Source organism: Cervus elaphus, chromosome 21, assembly GCF_910594005.1.
Source record: "Cervus elaphus chromosome 21, mCerEla1.1, whole genome shotgun sequence".
In the NCBI taxonomy this organism is placed as follows: Eukaryota; Metazoa; Chordata; class Mammalia; order Artiodactyla; family Cervidae; genus Cervus; species Cervus elaphus.
In genome coordinates, this window is record NC_057835.1 from 34,352,769 (window position 1) to 34,375,861 (window position 23,093).

At 40.9% G+C, this 23,093-nt stretch overlaps 1 protein-coding gene across 3 annotated transcripts in view; it reads left to right on the forward strand.

The window, feature by feature from the left end:
- Positions 1-23,093, forward strand: part of LOC122679150 (serine/threonine-protein kinase Sgk3) — a 111,224-nt gene that overhangs the window by 30,660 nt on the left and 57,471 nt on the right. The window contains exon 1 of one of the 3 annotated variants that reach the window (XM_043879418.1): positions 18,731-18,838. The exons of the other annotated variants lie outside the window; for them this stretch is intronic. The gene's annotated coding sequence lies outside the window, so the exon portion shown is untranslated. Of the gene's footprint in view, positions 1-18,730; positions 18,839-23,093 lie in introns of those variants that run through there. 3 annotated transcript variants of the gene reach the window in all.

Sequence of the window (23,093 nt, forward strand, 5' to 3'; positions counted from 1 at the left end):
GAGGGAGACAGAGAAGAAAGAGGGATGAGGGGTTGAGGTGAGTGGGAATCACAGGTTTCTGAGATGGTCCAGCATGAAAAAGCTCTGAGAATTACACAGCATTAGAAGAGATAGCCGGGCTAAGACCTGGGTTGGGAAGATCCCCTGGAGAAGGGGATGGCTACTCACTCCAGTATTCTGGCCTAGAGAATTCCATGGACAGAGGATATTGGTGGGCTACAGTCCATGAGGTCGCAAAGAGTCAGACATGACTGAGCATACACACATGATCCAGTTATTCATAGTCTCTGTGGTTTTCTTGAGACTTTGGAAGCTCCTACACATCCTAGCGTGGGCACGTCGGGCCCCAAGGACAGCTGGATGTGGTGCTGATGTGGGGAGAGCTCTCGTTCCTTTTCTGTGACTTAACTTGCACAGGGATCCACGTGCCTGAAGCATGCATCTGTGCCTGAACCTTTGATTCCTTTCTTCCACGTTGCCCACTCACATTCACTTGGTTTCATTACGGGTTCCAAGTCTTAGCCCACCAGGCTCCTCTGTCCATAAGATTATCCCCTCAAGAATACTGGAATGGGTTGCCATTTCCTTCTCCAGGAATAACTTCATTAATGTATCCATACTGAACGAACATACTGACTCTGAGATTATTACTAAAAGGTCACATTGTTTACTATATTTTAGGGTAAATTTAGGCTAAATACTCAATATACGTTATCTTATTTAATTCTTACAACATTCTTATAAAGGAAACATGAAAATTGCTCAGTCATGTCTGACTCTTTGCGACCTCATGGACTGTAGCCCACCAATCTCCTCTGTCCATGGAATTCTCTAGGCCAGAATACTGCAGTGAGTAGCCATTCCCTTCTCCAGGGTGGCTCAAATGGCAAAGAATCCACCTGCAATGCGGGAGACCTGGGTTCGATCCCTGGGTTGGGAAGATCCCCTGGAGGAGGGCATAGCAACCCACTCCAGTATTCTTGCCGAGAGAATCCCCATGGAGAGAGGGAAGCCTGGCAGGCTATAGTTCATGGGATCGCAAAGAGCTGGACATGACCGAGCAACTAAGCATGCACAGAAAAGAAATAGCTAATGCTTACTCAGGGCTTCCTTTGTTTCAGGTACTAAATATCTTACAGATGTTATCACATTTATTATCAAGGCAACCACAAGAGATAGATACCATTATTTTCTCCATTTTACAGATGAGGAAACAAAGAAAATAATACTTGGAACATCCTTGCAAGTCTAATGGTTAAGACTTTGCCTTCCAGTGCTATCCCTGGTTGGGGAGCTAAGATCCTACATGCCTCGTGGCCAAAAGTCCAAAACATAAAACAGAAGCAGTATTGTAACAGATTCATTAAAGACTTTGAAAAAGGGTCCACATTAAAAAAGTTTAAAAAAAACAGAAAAAAGAAATTAATACTTACCCAAAGTTACACAGTTCCTAAGAGGCAGAAGCCAAAACCCTGTAGGTTCTATGGAACCCTTCACTCTTTACCTCTGCAATGAATACATTTCTGCCTGTGACTTCACGTGACACTCACAACCACCTCTCTGGCATTATTATCCCCAGGTGAGTCATCTGGGTGGTCAAGATACATGATTAGACAATGTGTAGGAGAGGGCAACTAAAGATTTAAAGATTATAAATGGCTGAGTCTTTTCTTTTCCCCCGCGTTACATACTTTTCTGACTTCAAAATAAAATAAAAGGAAAGGTTGTGATCCCACCCCTTCTCCATATCCCAGAAATATTCTAGCCATTCATTTGTATCTTCTTTTTTTTTTTTTTTTTTTAAATTCAAATGCACTTCCCCTAGAAGTGGGTTGCCATTTCAGAAGTCATGGATATCACTTCTTAATTCCTAACCACATTGAAAGGCAGTTATTAATAGTGGTCCTAACCCGTTGAACTCCAGTTGCCCTCGGGGCCCCTGAGGCTTTGGAAAGTGGGAGTGACTCTTTAGGGCTTTCCTGGTGGCTCAGACAGTAAAGAACCACCTGCAATACAGGAGACCCAGATTTGATCCCTGGGTCGGGAAGATTCCCTGGAGAAGAGAATGGCTACCCACTCCAGTATTCTTGCCTGGAGAATCCCATGGACAGAGAAGCCTGGTGGACTATAGTCCATGGTGTTGCAAAGAGTCAGGTACGACTAAGCAGCTAAGCACACAGTGACTCTTTAAAGCTTTGGTTAGTGTGAGAAAAAACTATGGAAGCCTGGCTCTCCCAGAGGTTTAGTAGAATTGGCTGTTAAAGGTGGCATTGACCTTCCCATCAAAAGCAGACAAGGCCCCCAGTAGCATGGGGCAGAGTTGGTTTGTATCTTTGGGACATTCAAAGATCAGGGTTTTTCCGTGTAAATTGTAACAAGTTTTGACTTTCAGATAATTTCTGCATTTACAGATGAAGAATGCGAGATTAAGCGAAAGAAGGAATATTGCCTCATTTTTATATTGCTAGTTAATGACTAGACCTGGGCTAGAGTTAAGTCTCTGCCCTCTTATCCTAGTGCTCCAGTGGGATTAAAGCCAGTGAGACTTTACTGCCTTTTTCTGGTGCATCATGAACGGCAGCCACCTCAGTACTCAGAATGCTTCCCAGGCAGCCTTGTAGACCTGCAGCCTTCATTGGTGATACTCTGTATGCTTGATGCCAACAGTGTTCCCTGACTCACTCTTTGAGGGACCCTAGGATATCAAGCATGCACAGTTCCTGCCCCGAAATGCTTAGAGTTTGGTGGGAGAGACAGTCCTAAAACAATTAATACTGTGTGTTTAATTATATTTGTGTGATAAACAACACATAGGATAAGTTGCTCAGTCGCTAAGTCATGTCCAACTCTTTGTGACCCCATGGACTGCAGCATACCAGGCTTCCTGTCCTTTACTATCTCTCGGAGTTTGCTCAAACTCATGTCCATTGAGTCGATGATGCCATCCAACCATCTCATCCCCTCTCTCCCACTTCTCCCGCCCTCAATCTCACAGCATGAGTCTTTTCCAATGAGTCAGCTGTTTTTGTCAGGCGGTCATAGTAGAGGAGCTTCGGTTTCAGCATCAGTCCTTCCAGTGAATGTTCAGGGTTGATTTCCTCTAGGATTGACTGGTCTGATACGTAGTGCATGCTGGTTAAGTCTAACAGCATCCACTTAGGTTAGGGCCCTAAGTCCTAACCTAAGTCCAGGTTCAAGGGCAGCTTCTCTAAGGAAGTCTGATTCAGATTCCTAAACGGTTAATGGGAGGAATTAGCCAAGTTTTGTGCACTGAATTGTGCCCTCCTCTTCGCAATTCGTATTCTGAAGACCTAACTCCCAGTACCTCATAATATGACTTTATTTGAAGAGAGGCTATTTAAAGACGTAATTAAGGCTACATGAGACCATTAGGGTGGGCCCTAAGCCAGTATGGCTGGTGTCTCTAAAAGAAGAAATTAGGACACAGACACACAGAAGGAGGACCACGTGGAGACACAGGGAGAAGACATCTGTCTACAAGCCAAGGAGAGTGGCCTCAGAAGCCACTAACCCTGCAGACACCTTGATCTTGCACGTTGAGCCTCCAGAATTGTGAGAAAATAAATTCCTGTTGTTTAAGCCACCCAATCTGTGGTATTTTGTTATTGCGGCCCTAGTTGACTAATAGGCAAAAAGCAGGTTTGCGAGGCTTCAGATGGAGTGGATGTAGGGCAACCTGGGGAGGACTGCGGTTGGCCATTTCAGTATTTAACAGGACTCACTCCATCTGCTTCTCTGATGGCTCAGGTAGTAAAGCATCTGCCTGCAATGTGGGAGACCCGGTTCGATCCCTGGATCAGGAAGATCCCCTGGAGAAGGCAATGGCAACCCACTCCAGTACTCTTGCCTGGAAAATCCCACAGACAGAGGAGCCTGGTAGGTTACAGTCCATGGGATCGCAAAGAGTCAGACATGACTGAGCGACTTCACATCATCATGGTCACTCCATCTGTTTGGAGCCCAAGAAACAGGAGAAGAATAGCAGGTCACCCACATTGACAAAACCAAACAGCTTTTCAAGTTACACAAAGATAAATGAAGAGTTCTGAAATCAAGTCATACATTTACTGTTTTAAAAAAATAATACGATGGGACACACTGAGAGAGTAGCACTGACATATATACACTACCATTTTTAAAGTGGACAGCTAGGAGGAAGCCTCTGCCTCTCACAGGGAGCTCAGGTCCGTGCTCTGTGATGACCTGGAGGGGTGGCGGGGAGGGAGGTCCCAGGGGGAGGGAATACATGTATACTTCCGCTTGTTCGTGTTGTTGCACAGCAGAAACCAACCCAGCATTGTAAAGCAGTTATCGTCCAGTTTAAAAAAAAGAGATAATACTAATTTTGATACGTAAAATTCCATGTTTATTGATGTCCCCCTATCCCCTAACCTTACCGTGTGTAGACCTGCTTCTTGGTATGTTACATGCTCACAGGGTTCTTTTGCCAAAAGCATCTTTCTCAGCCTTTTCCTGCCCCTGAGAATCCAATATATAGTTCAAAATAGCCAAAACCTTACATACATGATACCTCTGACTATTCAGGTCCCTAGTTTGTCCTCTTTTACTGATTATGTAAACCAATAGTGTTTCACAGGAAAGTCTTAGAAGCACTTACACTCTTAAAAATTATTGAGGATCCCAAGGAGTATTTATGTATTATGTTATATACATATATAACATATATGTATTATGTTAGTATTTATGTATGATATATATCTATTATATATATCTACTATATAAGTTAAAACTGAGGAATAAAAATACTTTAAAAAGATACTCCCATTACATATTAAATGCAACATTTTTAATGAAAAATAAATTCCGCCCCCCACCTAAAAAATTAGATTGGCATAATTTTACATATTTCAGATCTTTTTAGTGTCTGACTTGATAGGAGACAGCTGGATACTTATACCTGCTTCCTCATTCAAACCATTACAGTATGTTGTTTTGATTGAAGTATGTGTAAAAATCAGGCCTCACAAAGTTGTATAGTGAGAAAAGGCCGGGATATTTTAGCAGCCTTTTCTGAAAAATATGGAGATTCTTCTTTGATGCTATACCAAGACTTGACAAGTGGTAGTTTCTTAAAGATTAGATGTAGTGTGCGTACTGAATCCATATCAATAAACCTTTGTACTCAGTTATATTAAAGTCCAATGGTCAAAAAAAAAGGGGGGGATGGCGAGTTCCCTGTTGGTCCAGTGGTTAAGACTTCATCTTCCAGTGCAGGGGGTGCCAGTTTGATCCCTGGTTGGGGAGCTAAGATCCCACATGCCTCAGGGCCAAAAACCGAAAACACAAGACCAGAAGCAATATTGTAATGAATTCAACAAAAACTTTAAAATACTAAAACCACCTTTAAAAAGTCCAGTGGTCATTGTATTATTTTCCTACAGCTGCTATAACAAATTAATACAAACTAGGTGTCTTAAAATAACAGAAATTCACTCTCTCACAGTTTTCAGGCTAGAAGTCTGAAATCAAGGTATGAGCAGGGCTACACTCCCTCCAAGGGCTTGAGTGGTTCCTTACCTCCAGTGGCTGTCCACCTCTGTCTTCACATGGCCTTCTGCCCCATATGTCTCAGTGTCATCTCTTCCATCTCTTTAAAGGACACGTGTCCTTGGATTCAGGGCCCATGTGGATGGTCGAGATGATGTATCTCATGATCCTTTTGGGGGCCACCATTCCACCCATGGCAGTCCTCTTTCATTTTGAATAGATCCTTGATGCTTGCCTGGTTTTGTAACTTCACGCGTTAGTCATTTGGAAAAATACTGGCTCACTGATCTCTGCAGATCTTCCAAATGTTGACACATTTTGTTTTAACAACATGTTAAAAAAATCATATTTGAAAAAAAAAATCATATTTGTTAATATCACCAACCAAATGAATCAGAAAACTCTTTCAGAGGAGAAAAGCAGTCAGGCTCATGGTGGCAGAAACAAATTTTCCAAAACTCTTAAGTTTGACTTGAGGGCTTGAACTTTATCATTGCCAACAAATACATTGAGTTGTTTTCCTTGATGTGACAGGCTTACTTTGTTCATTTCCAAGAAAATGTCTGCCAAGTACCCAAGTTTGGCAAATATTGTCGTTTGTCAGTTGTCCTTTTGAGTAAATATGGTGTTTGATGTAAAAGCAGCTATTTCAGCTTTTTGAACTCTCAACAATCACTCAGGGATCGGTTTTCCCTCCAGACCATCTTTATTGTACTGCATATTGCCTTATGCATACTTCCTGTTTTGTCACAGAGAAAGGTACTCAAAAGTTGAGATTCAATAAAATTAATAATTTTTACTGCTCTTTCAGGGACATCCTTAAATAAACTTGGCTTTTTTCTGTTTTTAAACTGCAAGTGAGTGACAGTAGAGAATACAATGGACACTAGTACAGCAGTGTGACTGCCTTAATTCAGGCCAGGGCACCAACCATTCTAGCCATTATATTACTTTTACACCATCAGTGCAAATGGCAACACAATGAAAAAGCCAAATAACACCTTAGTGTTAGTATGAAAATAGTTTGAGCTCACAGACCCCCTGAAAGAGTCTTAGCACTTTCCAGGGGTCCACAGACTATACTTGGAAAACTAGTGTATACCATTCAGTTACAACTAAATCATCATGGACTGGTTAAAATTTTAATGTATGGGTATTTCTTACATCATTAATAGGACTGGTTCCTTAGAAATGAAATATATGCATGTACCTAAAAATAGAAAAAAATTGTACAAGAAGCTTATAATGAAAAGGTCTCTCACCTCAGCATTCCTCTGAAGCAAATACTGTTTTAGGGAAAACAACCTTTTTATTATTAGAAGATTTCAAACATATACAAAACTAGTCTGAGTTGTGTAGTTAGCTTCCATAAACATGTTGCCCAGTCACAACCATTGTCTACTTATGACTAAATCTTATTTTGGCTAATCACTATCCCATCCCCCCATATACGTAATTTTGAAGCAAATCTGAGACATCAGGTCATTTCACCATAAATATTTCAGTGTTATCTCTAAAATATACACTCTTTTAAAAAACATAACACAGTAACATCATCATACATAAAAGGAAAAACACAGTGAATTCTTAATCAGATGTTTGAATTTCCCCAGTTGCCTCATAATTTTTTCAGTTTGTTTAGTCCAATCCAGATAGGTATACATTAGAATAATATGCATTCATTAGAATTGGAAGTTGATGTATCTTTTTGTCTTTTAATATTTGTTTTTTGCCTTTCTTTTTTCTTTCACAAGTGGTATAATGAAGAAACAAGATCCTTTGTCCTGTAGAATTTCCCACTAAATTTTATTAATTGCATTCCTGAAATATCATTCACCTCTGATCCCTTTGTTGCCTATAAATTGGAAGTTAGAGCTAATAATTTGTGAGATTTGGGTTCAGGGTTTTTGGCAAGAACCCTTCATAAGTGCTGGTCTGTTTTTCCATCAGAAAGCTTGAAAGGTCTGGCTGGTTTTCCTTTTATGAGGTGAGTAGCTAGCTGTCAGTGCCCATTGCCTTGATGCATTAACTCGTTGCTGTGGTTGTAGCCTCCAAGTCATGTCTGACTCTTTTGAGACCTCATGGACTGTAGCCTGCCAGGTTCCTCTGTCCATGGGATTTTCTAGGCAAGAATGCTTTAGTGGGTTCCATTTCCTTCTCCAGGGAATCTTCCCCACCCAGGAATCAAACCTGCATCTTTCTTCTGCATTGGCAGGTGGATCTTTATCACTGAGCCACCTGGGAAGTCCTGCGTTAACTCATTCGGGGTTGCAAAATGGTATTTTAATTCTGTTCTTCATTCATTAGCTGGAATTCTATAAAGAGAAACATCCCCTCAGCAGCTCTTTGGTTAACTTAGGGTATAGTTTGTATTGGAAAGGCATGACAAAGGCTTGATTTTTATTTATTTATTTGCCAGTTGTTGTTTTTTAATGATTTAGTTCCTTAGCATAATTCAAAAGTAATCCTTAAGGTTTGTCTTGTATTTTTTAGAATCTTTGTAAACTCCCATACTTAACATTCAGCATGTTTCAGTTCATCATTGTCATTATTATTGCTTAGGCTCTATTTCCCATCTTTGGTTAATTCTTTCAGTGACCTCTTGGGGCTTTGATGTAACTCTAGTAATCACTGACATCATACCAGGGAATAAGGAAGACCAGGCTCGTCTGTACATAGACTATAGCCCACCAGGCTCCTCTGTCCTTGGAATTCTCACCTGTACACTTCCTGGTCAGCCAGTTCTACAACGAGCCTTAACTCATCTTATGTGTGTATGTGTTAGTTGCTCAGTAGTGTCTGACTCCTTATGATCCCATAGAATGTAGAATTCTCCAGGCAAGAATACTGGAGTGGGTAGCCATTCCCTTCTCCAGGGAATCTTCCCTACCCAGGAATTGAACCCAGGTCTCCTGAATTGCAGGTAGATTTCTTTACCATCTGAACCACCAGGGAAGCCCTAACTCATTTTAATGGTAAATATTTAGAGATCACTATCCAGATGCAGGTGGTGCTCATTTCACTGGAATGGTCATTGATTTTAAATCTTTTCTGCCAGAGCTGAGTAATACATATATACGTGTATTTTACAGATGAAATACAAAACAGACTGTTACTTCCAACTGAAATTCAGTACTTTAGATTTGTTTTTTATTTTAAATCACCTAGACCTCTTTTCTCCCACATCAAAATTCTTGATTCTTAAAGACACAAAAGTAGTTACTTATTTTATTTACCCCACCAACAATATGATTGCTTGAATTTAAGATTTTAAGGTTTTTTTTTCTTCAGTTCCTTTTGTCCTTAGGGTTTACCCTCCTAGAAATATACTTTGTTTTGAAATCACTTAAAATAATTCCTCTAATCAGCTTAACTAGGTCTCTTGAGAAGGAACCATATTTAATATTCTCTGCTTTTAGTTGCTGTTTTATTTCCCTGCATATCTATATAATGAATGTATATCTTTCTTGATTTTTGTCAACTTTGAACATACAGTTACATATGATAAATAAAACTTGAACTCCTCCCCTCATTTTAAAATATTCCATTTATCACTCTATAACTTTTTAAAAACATTTGTTTCTTTTTCTATCAACAATAGATGGTGGGATTGAAAGTTTTTGAAATTTTATATATTTAATATACTATACATAGGGCCCAGTGGAGAGCAGTGTGTGTATTAGGTAATCAATACTTACTAAATTGAGTATTTATTATACTCTTTGCCAAATAAAATGTTAGTCTTCAATTAATGCAGATATTAGCTAAATTAATAATTAGTTTTATAACTCATGATGTCAGATTAAAGAATTAGAATCAGGAATAATCATCTTTGTCTCCTTTCCTTTTTCCCTCATTCTCTGTAAATGACTTGGATGTAGCATCACTTTTTAATGTTTGTGTTATTCTGTTTTTAAAGATATGTTATTGTTATGCAAATTTGATATGACTAGAGAAAAATTACAAAGGAAGAGAACTTGAAAATGTTTTAATTAGGTAAAAGGTTAATCTACAGTAAAATCTTAGAAAGTAAATTCATATGAATGAAGTTGTTAATGTTGAACTCTGGGACCCAAACTGGAAAAAAGCAAAAAACTTTTCCTTATTTATAACATAATATATTGAATCATGAAAATAAGGTAGAAAATGATTCCCCCCCCTTAGCATACAAAAGAATGCATAAAAATGACCTTGTGATCTCTGTGTCCATTAATGGAATCTGAATTAGGCAGCATTTTAAGGGAAACATGGGTAATTAATCATGGATTAAAACTTACTGACCATATCATATAAATCATTTTAGACAAATTTAAACCCAAAGGCCTACTCCAAATTCCAGTGTCAAATAAAATTATAGAGTACATTATTAATAAGATGACTTTCTGCATGCAAGATTAATGGAAAAGACTTTTGAGAGTTGAGAAAATGATTTAATTGGATGTCGAATTGAAAGATTTCATTTCCTAAGATGAACAACCTCTAATTGTTATTTTGGTCCACTGCTATATGAGATGAATGTAATTATATCATAGGTTACTAATTCTCTTTTATAGAGTTAGATTCCTTCACTATAACATTAATGTTTATGTAAACCAACATGCATTTAAGCAAAAAGATACATAAGCACTGTTTTACACAAGAATTATATTGGAATTTGAGATACAGAAAAATCCCACTTTAAAATTATATTGTCAGAAGTCTTTATCAAATTATCAGGCTCCTTTATATTTCAGTGTCTACAGTCCTATTGTGTACTTATACTTTTATTGTGTCCCATTGTTATGTACAGTTCATCCAGTTACATCTTTAATCGTGTTATATTGTGTTCCTGCTTCAAATTTGTTTCTCAGTCAAAATGCTTTCAGTCTTCCCTGATTGCTCAGATGGTAAAGAATCCACCCACAGTGCAGGAGACCCAGGTTCGATCCCTGGGTTGGGAAGATTCCCTGGAGAACAGTATGGCTACCTGCTGCACTCCAGTACTCTTGCCTGGAGAATTCAATGGATAGAGGAGCCTGGCAGGCTACAGTCCATGGAGTCACAAAGAGTTGGACACAAATGAGCAACTAACACTTTCATTTTGAAGAGACTTTCAGTACAGTGAAATCAAGTGTAGTTCTGAAAGTTATCAACCATCTCAAAATTTCAAACACAAAGTCTGAAAAAAAAAATGAAAGTTTCATATTAACCTGCTCTGAAATATTAGGAAATGTTTTATTGGACACTCATTGACCTTTCCAAGCCATTTTATTATGCACAGTAAAACTCCTATTGTAGAGAAGTGACAGGGCATAGTAGTTAAGTGTATGGACTCTGGGGGAGTCCAGTGGTTAAGACTCCATGCTCCCAATACAAGGGACACGGGTTGGATCTGTTAGAGAACTAAGATCCCACATGCAGTGTGGTGTGATCCAATAAATAAATAAATAAATAAATAAATAAATAAAAGCATGGACTCTGGAACCAAAGTACCTGGGCTCTGGGACTTCCCTGGTGGTCCAGAGGTTAAGACTGCACTCCCAATGCAGAGGGTGTGGGTTCGATCCCTGGTCAGAAAACTAGATCCCACATGCCACATTTAAGAGATCATATGCCACAACTAAAGATCTCATGTGCTGCAAGTAAAAAAAGAAAAAAGATCCTGCATTCCACAACTAAGATCCAGTATAGTTAAATAAATAAACATTTCTAAAAAACAAAGTACCTGGGTTCTAATCCCAAGCATATAGTTGTGACATTTGGCCATGTTACTTGACTTTGTGTTTTTTCACCTGTAAAATGGGGTGATAATTTTATATAGCTGCTCAATATATATAAAGTGCTTGGAGAGTACAGCACATATATGCTATAGAACTGTTATTAATGGAAATTGTTATTATGACTTGTACTGTTAGTGTTAGAAATTATTAAGGATACAAATAATTCTAGTTATTTTACATTAGTGTTCAGAAATATTTTTATAACCATTTCATCAGGAAATTGTAATATTACCCCGTGTAATTTTCAAAGTGTTTTAGACATTCTGGAGCCAAATATATTGCCAGGAAAACACATCTCTAGTCTTGTAATGAAAGCCGAGAGGATTCATATGTAGAAATTCATTTCCTATTCATCTTTTTCCTTTAATAACTATTTAGGTGTCTTTTCTGTGTAAGAGTGTCCTAAGGATCCTGGAAATAACAGGGTGAATCACTTATGGATCTGTTGACAATTCCTGGATAACAGAGGATATATAGATATAAAGAAATACTCTGAGGTAGAAAACAAGAGGTGCAGATAAAATGCTCATAGGAGCTTACAGAAAAGAGAGCATCCCTACTAAAAGATTTTTTTTAAAAATTCTTAAAGAAGCTTGTATTTGAATAATGCCTTGAAAAATCAGTTGGACTTATATATAGAGAGAAATGAAGTCTGTGTTGCATATAAAGGAAAGGGCTTGTTTTGCTTAGAGCACGGAGTGCATGAAGGGGAAGTGAAGGTCATGTGATAGTCAAAATATAGAGGATCTAAGAGGCTAAGCTGATAAGATCTCATTCAGTAATCATTAAGGTTTTTTTTTTAATTAAAGTGAAATCCATATAACATAAAGTTAACCATTTTAAATACAATTCAGAGATATTTTAATTGTTTACAATGTTTTGCAACCACTACTTCTGTCTAGTTGCAAACATCATCATCACCCTGGAATTAAACCCCATATGCATTAATGAGTTATTGACCAGTCCCTCAGCCCCTAGCAACTACCAGCCTGCTCTCTTTTCCTTTGGACCTATCTATTCTGAATATTGTATGTAAGTGGATTCATTCAGGCTGTAAATTCTTGTGTCTAACTTCTTTCCCTTAGCATGATGTTTTTGCATTCACCCACCTTGTAGCATGCATCAGTGCTTCATTCCTTTTTATGACTAAGTATTCCATTGAGTACACGTACCACAGTTTGTCTATGTGGATGGACATTTGGTTGTTTCCATCTTTTGGTTGTTGTGAATAATGCTATTAACATACATGTATAAATATTTGGGTAACTGTTTTCAGTTCTTTGGGATATATATCTAGGTGTGAAACTGATGGGTCACATGGTAATTCTATATCTAACTTTTTGAAGAACTGCCGAATTGTTTTCCCCAGCAGCTGCACCATTTTACTTTCCTACCAACAATGTACGAGGGCTCCAGTTTATCCACATCCTCACTAACAGTTTCTACTAAGTTGATTATTGATTATTGTTTATTATTTTTACCCTAGTGCATGTGAAGTGGTATCTCTTTGTAGTTCTGATTTGCATTTTTCTAATGACTAGTGATGTTGAACATCTTATGTCCTTGTTGGTCATTTCTATATCTTCTTAGGAGAAATGTCTGTTCAGGTCCTTTGCTGACTTTTTAATTGTGTTATTTATCTTTTTGTTGAGCTGTACAACTTCTTTATCCTGGATACTAGACTCTTATCAAATATATGATTTGCAGTTAGTTGTATTTTCTCACTCTATAGATTGTCATTTTAATTTCCTGATAATCACCTTTGATTCACAAAAAGTTTTAACTCTTTTTGGCATCATATCTAAGAACTGAAGTCTATTTTACCTATTTTTTCTTTTATTGGTCATCTTTTTGGTTCCATATCTAAGAATCCATTGTCAAATCCAGTGTTGTGAAAATTCACCCCTGTGTTTCCATCTAAGAGTTTTAATAGTTTTTAGTCTTTTAAATCATTGATCCATCTTCAGTTAATTTTTGCATGTGGTGTGAGGAAGGAGTCCAGTTTGATTCTTTTACATGTGAATAGCCAGTTGGCCAAGCACCGTATGAAGAGACTATCCTTTTCCCTTTGAATCATCTTGGCACTCTTGATGAAAATTAGTGGGCCATGGATGTACAGCTTTATTTATTAACTCCATTCTATTCCAGTGGTCTATAGAGCTGTCTTTATGCTGAGACCATGCTGTTTTGATCATTATAGATTTGTGACAAAATTTGAAATCAGTAAGTGTGAGACCTTGTTCAGCATTGTTTTGGCTATATGGCCCCCCTACAATTCTACGTGAATTTGAGGATCAGTTTTTTCTTTTCTGCAAAACAACAGAATTATCAAAGACTCCGAGAACCTAAATGGGAAAGGGAGGGAAGATTTAGGGAGAAGTCCAAGAAGAATCCAAGGTTTTGAACTAGTGTGACTGGGTATGAGGAGGTACTATGAATAAAAGATGATTGAAGGGAAAACTATTAATTTATTCATTTATGAAGGGGGATATTTGGCAGGTAGTTAGAAATTTGGAACTACAGTTGAGAAAGAGATAATGATTCAGATAGACTTCCCAGGTGGCACAGTGGTAAAGAACCCACCTGCCGGAACTTCCCTGGTGGCACAGTGGATAAGAATCTGCCTGCCAGTGCAAGGGACACAGGTTTGATTCCTGGTCCGGGAAGTTTCCACATGCTGTGGATCTAAGCCTACGAGCCACAACTGCTGAGCCCATGTGTTGCAGCTACTGAAGCACACGCACCTAGAGCCTGTGCTCCACAACGAGAAGCTACCACAATGAGAAGGCCACTCCCTACAATAAAGAGTAACCCCTGATCTCCACAACTAAAAAAAAAAAAAAAAAAAGAACCCACCTGCCAATGCAAGAGATGGGGGTTCAATCCCTGGACTGGGAAGATCCCCAAGAAGAGGAAATGGCAACCCATACCACTATTCTCGCCTGGAGGATTCCATGGACAGAGGAGCCAGGCGGGCTACAATCCATGGGTCTCAAAGAGCTGGACGTGACCGAGTGGGTGCGTGTGTGCATGTGTGTGCGCGTGCACACACACACACACACAGTCACTCTCCAGTACCAAAGCAAGACCTTTCTGAATACTCTCCTGATTGAATTGAATTGGGAGGTTTTCTAGTTGGCCTAGTGTGAGCAGCCACTATTCCTGGCCCTCTGTGAGTGCTCAGTATTGTTCCTTCTGATGCTTCAGTGGCTTGTTCTTTCCTCAACCCTGAGTAGTTTCCTTCCACGCATGCACTGACCAGCTCTGCTGAATTCTCGAGGAGGATGCTTTGCAGATCTCTGGGATTCTCTGTTGTTTGTCCATCTCCCTGACTTTGTCCTGTGAATTCCAACCATCTTGTTCTCCCTGAACTCACAGCTCCATTTCCTCAGCTCAGGGAATCTGCTGAACTCACCTGTGATTCCCCTTTCCTTTCCATCGCCTGTAATTTCTCTGAAGGTTATAAACTGAGATAAACTTTTGTTCACTTCCCATCCCTGAGGGATCACTCTCCTTCACTGCCTAACATGCAATATCTTAAGAACTGCTATTTTATATATGTTGGCTGTTTCCTTGTTGTTGGTTTACATGGGAGGGCAAATATGGCCCTTGTTACTCCATCTTATTCTTCTGGATTCAGCGGTTTCCCCAAGGCTCTGCTTTTTTTCTTTTTTTTGGCTGCACGGGGTCTTTGTTGCTTTGCACAGGCTTTCTCTAGTTGCAGTTAGCGGGGGGCTACACCATTGTGTTGTGCGGGCTTCTCATTGCTGTGGCTTCCCTTGTTGTGGAGCACAGGCTCTAGATGCGCGGGCTCAGTGGTTGCAGTTCCCTGGGCTCTAGAGCACGGGCTCAGTAGTTGTGGCGCATGGGCTTTGCTGCTCCGCAGCAAGTGGGATCTTCCTGGATCAGGGATCGAACCGTGTGCCCTGCATTGGCAGGCGGGGTCACGAGGTAAGTCCCAAGGCTCTGCTCTTAATAGTCACCTCACACTCTGAGGAGAGGAAAAATTCCAAGAGTCTATAATAAATAGCCTCTGGTACAACCACTCTGTAAAATGAAGTGTGACTGTTGTTTAGTCTGCCTGTTTAATACTTCTTAAATCTCTAGAATATTAGAAAGGTTTGCTGTGACTGGTGATTTATAGATTGTTTAGCCCAGACTTCAGAGCTCTGCGGCCTCCCTTAAACATGCAGTGACATTTTCAAAACACAAGGAGCCATTGATAGATTGCAAATCAGGTTTCACTCTTTTACTTGGTAGTGGTTCTGCAAACTTGGTTCTGCTTCTGCTTGTTTCGTTTGGGTAAGGTTGCAGTGAAGGAAATTTTAATTTCTAAAGATCTTAATAGTACCTAGGGCTCCCTAACAGAGGCAGTTTAATGTGAATCTAGGGTTTATTTCTGGAATACTAAAACCTTTTCTAGTCCAACACCAAGAGGTACTGTGCGATTCTTGTTTATCTTATTCTTGAAAGTTTATTTGAAGTTAGAAAGGGAAACTCCTACAGCTTTATTTGCATGAAAAAGAAAAGGCCAGTATTTTAATTATAGCAAGGGAGAGAGAGAACTTAAGAAAAACTGAAAATAATCATAATCTGATGAATATATTTTTAAGTACTCACTATAGGAGCTTCCCTGGTAGCTCAGATGGTAAAGCGTCTGCCTACAATGCGGGAGACCTGGGTTCGATTCCTGGGTTGGGAAGATCCCCTGGAGAAGGAAATGGCAGCCCACTCCACTATTTTTGCCTGGAAAATCCCATGGACTGAGGAGCCTGGTAGGCTACAGTCCATGGGGTCACAAAGAGTCAGACACGACTGAGTGATTTCACTCACTCACTATAGATACATTGGGCTTACCAGTTGGCACTAGCAGTAAAGAATCTGCCTGCCAGTGCAGGAAACATAAAAGGCATGGGTTTGATCCCTGGGTCAGGAAGATCCCCTGTGGTGGGCATGGCAACCCACTCCAGCATTCTTGCCTGGAGAATCCCATGGACTGGCAGGAAACATAAAAGGCATGGGTTTGATCCCTGGGTCAGAAAGATCCCCTGTGGTGGGCACGGCAACCCACTCCAGGATTCTTGCCTGGAGAATCCCATGGACAGAGGAGCCTGGTGGGCTACAGTCCGTGGGGGTCATAAAGAGTCAGACACAACTGAAGTGACTTATCACACACACATAGGTACATCACTTGTTTGGCCATGGGGTGTCAAAGAATGGGTAGGCTACTTTTTATTTGTATGTAGCTCCATGAATCTCAAAGATTTGGTCTTCAAAGCAAACAAGTCTTATTTAATAATAATTTATTTTCCTGTTTTTGATCAGTCACATGTAACTGCCCATCAAAGCTTTGGTTGTTGTTTAGTTGCTAAGTTGTGTTCAGTTCTTAGACTCTGTGGACTGTAGGCCACTAGGCTCCTCTGTCCATGGGTTAATTTGAAGTAATTGTGTAACTTCAGCATTGTATAATTTCAGACAAATCAGATAATCTTTCTGTGAGAGGAAACCTGAATAGCCTAATTGTAAATGAATATATAGTTTCTTTTAGGCTTTTTGAGATAGTGAAAATAGCGTTTTCTTCCTGAATTGGCTGGAGCTTGGGGACATTCAGTGAATAGCTTATGGTTTAGTTTTGAAGATAAATATGATAAATAACAGAGAAAACAAAACAAGCAGTTGTTGCTGAGTGCCAAGTGGAGTAGTGCAGATTCTAAGCATGGCAGCCATTTTATTACATGGAGAAGTTCCTGAGCTGAGCTCTTGTGGTCCTGACAGGTAACTGGGACTGAGGAGAGGTATTCTGAGCTATAGTGGCTCTAATGTGCCATGGCAGAAGCGTTGGCTGTTTATTGTGGGTACCATACAGTGAGAAGACAGTCTGTCAGACAAATGTATACATACGGACAGCAGTTGGAGATTGTAGGTGGAAAAAGTAAGTGAGGGTCAGATACAAGATTCTGAGTTCTTTGCATTTGTACTCTGTACAGAGATGACAGTGAAAATGAGAGGGGTCATTGAAGAGACCTTGAAATGAAGAAAATCAAGGACCTAGTGACTAGTTGTGAGGATTGAGAAGGAAGAAGCATCTAAACGTTTGAGCTAGGACCAGAGTGTTATTATTATAACAAATAGAAAAGTCAGAGAGAAGCGCTTCAGTGAAATGATGCCAGAGATGTCTGAGGCTTTTTCTAAAAATTCCCAATTTCTCTGTGTGTCTCCTAACTGTACAGCACCTTTCCCATGGCCCTTCTCCCTTAATCACTGAACCTGGCAGGATAATGTGGAGTGAGGAAGGGTATTTAAGAGATCATGAGGTCTCCAGGCCTAATCACTTCACTTTACAGATAAGGAAATTGAGGACTTCAGATATTGTGACTTCCCTTCAGGCCACACAGCTAGGCTGGCCTCTTGGCACTGTTTTCAGAAAATCTTCTAGCAAAGGTTTCTGTATATCATTCCTGTTTGTGGCAAAGTGAGTTGTGTGTTTCCCCACCATAATTCAATTAGTCATTGACTTGATTCCTTAAATCGTTTTTTCACCTTCCCAAATCAATTAATAATTAAAATAATTCCTTTCCAGAGATCTGATTTTTTTTTCTCTTTATCCATACACACCATGGCAAACTTCGTAGTGGTACACAATGGGCATTAATGTCAAACTCGGGTCTGCTCTGTTTAAAAGTTGTTTGAGGGGAGCTGTTTGAAGGGAAAGGGAATGATTAACATTAATTTAAATCTGGAATGATGGTTGGATGGCATCCCCGACTCAATAGACGTGAGTTTGAGCAAACTCAGGGAGATGATGAAGGACAGGGAAGCCTGGCCTGCTGCAGTCCATTGGGTCACAAAGAGTTGGAAACGACAGAGTGACTGAACAACAAATCTGGAGTGAGGATTCTTTCTGGGAGTCCTTTCCACAATTTTTAAAACAAGGAGGCTGTGTGATGAAGACCAGTAAAGGAATTGCTTCCTTTTTTTGCCCCTCGAAACCGTTCCCTATGACTTCTCACGCTTGGAACCCAGAATTCGTGTGGCTGTCGGAAGAGAATGAAATTACCCAATGCCCTGAATAGGCGAACTCTTGTTACGTTACGTTGTCTCACCCAGTCCAACACCTTAGCTGGAACCTGGGCAGAGTGCCCTCCCTTCTCTTTCCCAAGCCTCTTTCCCCATCCTACCCCCCAAGGCTGTCTCTCTCCTTTCACCCTTTCCCTCTGCTAGCGTCCCGCCCTTCCTCCCTCGGGGTTGGACAACCCCAGGCCCTCCTGGGCTGCTACCCGCCTACAGCTCCTCTCGGAAGCTCCGCCCCCGGGCGCTGAGAGGGTGGAGCTGAATGAGCAAAAGCTCTCCCCTCCCCCCGACCCCGCGGCTTGGGCGGGGCTAGCGGCCGAGACGGCGCCGTTGATAGGTGGGGGCGTGGCTTGCCGCGAGGGGGCGGGGAACGCGGCGGGGCTGCTGGGGGCGGGAGGCGCGGCGTGGAAGCCTGTGGAGTGTGGCGCAGCTGTGGCCGCGCTTCCCGCTCGCCACGCGCTGGGCGTCTGTCCCCGAAGGTAAGCGTGGGCAGGCGGCCCGGCGCCGCGCCGACCCGGTGGAGGCACCCTAGGGGGGCGCGCCAGAAGCAGGTGTGGTTTGGCCGGACGGGTCCCGGTACCATTTCCGCGAGGAGCAGGAGCTCAGGGCGCGGGCGGGCAGCCCCGTGGCGTGAGCCCCGGGAGGGAGGAAGGGAGGGAGACAGGGTCGGGCTCTAGCTTCGGAGCGCGTGTTAATCGCACTAGCTCCCGGCCACGAAACTCTCCCCTCCACCCACCACACACAAATCTCGAGAGACCTCAGGTACTGCAGAGACTTTATACTTTGTAACGTACATGTCTAGTTCGTGGTTCAGGAACTGTAGGAGAAACTCGGCAGTGAGCTTACCGGGAGCCTTTATTTTGACTTCGTGTTACAAAGTTTGCAAGAAGAGTGTGGCTGGTAATAGGACTGTTATTTCAGCAAGGACACGGAGGTTTGCACAGGCAGTGGATTGTAGAGATTAAGCGGGCAGGCTTTGAAGCTGTTTGGAATGTTGGGGTTTGAATCTACTTATTAATTATGAAAACTCCGGCAGTTTGCTTAACTTTTCTATGACTTTGTTTTTGCATGCGTATAGTGAAAATAATAATAGATCCAGCATTATAGGATTTTTTTCCTCAGGATTAAATGAGTTACTACTTAGTAGTGTCTGGCTCATGTTAGTCGCTCAGTCGTGTCCGACTCTTTTGAGGCCCCATGGTCTGTCCATGGGATTCTCCAGGCAAGAATTCTGGAGTGGGTTGCCATTCTCCTCCAGGGGATCTTCCCGACCTAGGGATCAAACCTGGGTCTCCTGCATTGCAGGCATAGTCCATAGTAACATGGGCTGTTTTGTTTATTATGCAGTCAGATGGGCTTTCATTTTCAAAACAGTAGAAAGAAAAACCTTCCTGCAGAACCATTGCTTGGAGGTTGCTTTGGAACAGTTTTCAAAGACTGAATCCCACTGAAAAAGGTCTCATTACTATGCTGTCCTGCTAGAGATGTGATCATCTACTTTCTTCCAAATCAAAACCATTCTCAAATGATACGGAAACCTGAGCAGCTTGAGGGTTGTTCTCAAAGAGGCATGAAGAAAGGCAGCACTTTTTCAGTGAGTGTTGCCTCATTTCAAGCACTAAACTCTGGTGCTCAAAAGAAGTTCATCTCGCTTTATACAGAACTTATAAGTTGTACTCTTTTGTATGGGTACTTATTTGTAATATTATTGCAAAATGAGGTGAACCAGAGTACATTAACTAACCTTCTAAGAATCCTAACTTGCCAGCTTGAAACTCAGTATTGAAAGGAATCTGAAAAACCAGATGGGCTGCCCTTCATAGATGAGGATCAGACCCAAGATCCAAAACCAGTAAGTGACAGGGCTTAGACTATAATTCAGCTCTGCTGAGAAGCAGATTATAAAATCAAAGGATGGTATCACTTCTGGTGTTGATGATAGTACTATTTTTATTTTTGACAGTTTTATGGTGCTGTGAATGATTTTTCCCTCAGCATCATCCTGCTTCATAGCTTAATTGCATGATTCATAATCATTCTTTAGCACCTTTGATTTAAATCACAAGTCTCAGAGTTGCCACATCAATGATTGCTTTGAGAACAAGATGATTGTCTTCAGCTTTGTACAAACATGTTCTAACAGCGCTTTGGTTTTGTTATTCTATACAGCCCTTTTCTCTCATGTAAGGAATGTAAACAGCCAGTGTAAACACATTGACCTTCTAGGCAATTTATTATCGTGTTATTGATGAAGTTTCTTTGGTTGGGTAAGATAGTTACCAAATGCTAACCCAAGGAAATTAGACTTGAGTCCCAGTCATGAAACAGATAAGTTGCAATTGCCACTAACTTCAAAAACATCTTGAAGTGAAATTATTTGGAGATACTGGTCTGTTACTTGCTGATTCTTCCCTGGCTCCTTGTCGAGTCCACTCCCTCACCTGTAGGTATTTGTTCAGATGTTGCTGTATCAGTCAGACCCTCCTGTTTAAAATCCCATTCAGCCCTACTCTTCCTGTAGTATACATTTGCCTGTCTGTTTACTTGTCTCTTATCTGTTGTCTGTCAGGAGGTGGTAAGTTCCATGAGGGCAGGGGTACTTGCCAACTGTGTCCACTGATATTCCCGAAGTGCCTGGAAACAGTGCCTGGCACCAGGGAAGGTCACATGCAGACATTTCCAGCAAGGACTGGTAATTAGTTAAGCCAGTTCACCGTTCATTTTGCCATGTTCCCCTCCCCCCATTTCTAGTTATTTGTCCTGTTGTGTTAGTAGCTCAGTCGTGTCTAGCTCTTTGCGACCCCTTGGACTGTAGTCCATCAGGCTCCTCTGTCCATGGAATTCTCCAGGCAAGAATACTGGAGTGGGTTACCATTTCCTTCTTCAGGGGATCTTCCTGACCCAGGGGTCAAACCCGGGTCTCCTGCGTTGCAGGCAGATTCTGAGCTACCAGGGAAGCAAAACCTGGAGGCAGTGTTGATTCCTCCTTCTCCCTGGCACTCCATGTGCAGGTAGTAGCTACTGACTTAGTTCTCTTGTCAGTTTCTCGCAATCCTGCCTTTCCTACTGCTGCCACGTTCCAGTGTCTTCAAGCCCTCCTGCATTCCACTTCATCCTCTACACCTGCGGCTCTGCTGGCTCCCTTCTCCTTGGCCTTCGCATCCTCACCTGCAGGATGAAATCCAGAGCGAGAACGCTGGCGCTGAGTTCTCTGTGACACGATCTCAAATCCACTTTTCTAGCCTGTGTCTCCCACATAGAAGAAAGGTGATTTCCAGCCTGTACTTGTAAATGTGAAAGTAAAATAAGGTTTCGATGGTGATTCCCTGTAGAATTCCAGGGTTGCCTCACAACAGTTTCTCTTTCTTTTTTTTATTAATAAGTACGTCTTTTCCTCCAAGTGGGCAGGAATTCTGACAGATGGGAATATATGACTGTTACCTGTTTGTCCCGAGGACTTTTGCTGCTGTTTCTAAGTGCCCAGCCTTCAAAACCTCTCACATGTTAGCGCTACTGCAGATACCTGTATAAGTTTAGTTGGAAATGGTATTTCCTGCCTCTGAAGTCTAGTGACTTTTCGTGACTTTTAAAGAACTTACCACACTCTGATTGTAGTTCTCTGGACATTTGTCTTTTCTTTCTTGGTACGTACAAGCTCCTGGAGGACGGGAAGCATGCACACACGAATTCCAGTTACTTTTTTGAGGAAAACAAGCTACGCACCCACTTAGCTGTTTTTTAAATAAAATAAAGTTCACCTTAATAGGTCTTTAAATCATGAAATATTGAGCCTCAGTCATCATTTCTACAAGGTGGACACTCTAGGAAGAAGGCAAGGGAAGCTCAGTTCTAGAAAGATTCTTTTTTTTTTTTTTAGAAAGATTCTTAATGAAGTTACTGAGGTCTGGGTTTTTGGAAGAGAGAGCAATAGACCCAACACCCATGTAGGCAGCCAGGCCCAAGTTTAAAAAAAAAAAATACACAGACTCACTCAGAAAAGCATTAGAACAAGATAGATTTCGTGGAGCCATCTGGAGCTTTGGATGTTCTTGTGAGGAATTATTCCTAAGCTGTATTTTGTATTTGCATCTCTTGACATGAATAATACTTTCTTCCTTTGTTTTCTGAGCTGGAATGCTGAACATTCTCTTCTTACCTGCTGAGAGCAGTTTACCTTCTTTTCCTTCATTGTTTCATGAAATGTTTGTGCTTCTTTTGTTGCTTATTTTCTGGATATATAGAGAGGATATATGCCAGAAGCTTTTAAATTCCTCAGAGAAAGGTGATAGATATAAGGTACTTGAATTTGTCTGTTGTTGAAGCTTCTGGTTTTATTAAATCTTCTCTCAGCATTTGGTCTCATACATTTTGCTTCATTTCATTATAAACATGCCCTTGCACATATTCTAGCTGTGTGAGTGCTTTTATTTTACTTGTGATTTTTTTTTTTCCCTAATAGGTTAAAACTTGTTTACGGAACTTGTGTAGACATTTCTGCAGTTTAATTTTCTTACCTTCTCTCTTGCCTCCCAAACCTCAACTGGAGTTTTTCCATTCTAGGGTACTTATTAGCCTAATTTATTTTCTTACAAGTATCTTCTAAATTTATTTTACCATTGCTGGGATGAATCTAGTTTCTATTGACAGGAAAGAATTGGTAGGGAAAAAAATACACATATGTTAAGTCCTAATTTTTGTGGATCTTTAAAACAATTATTCTTGGAGTATAGTTGA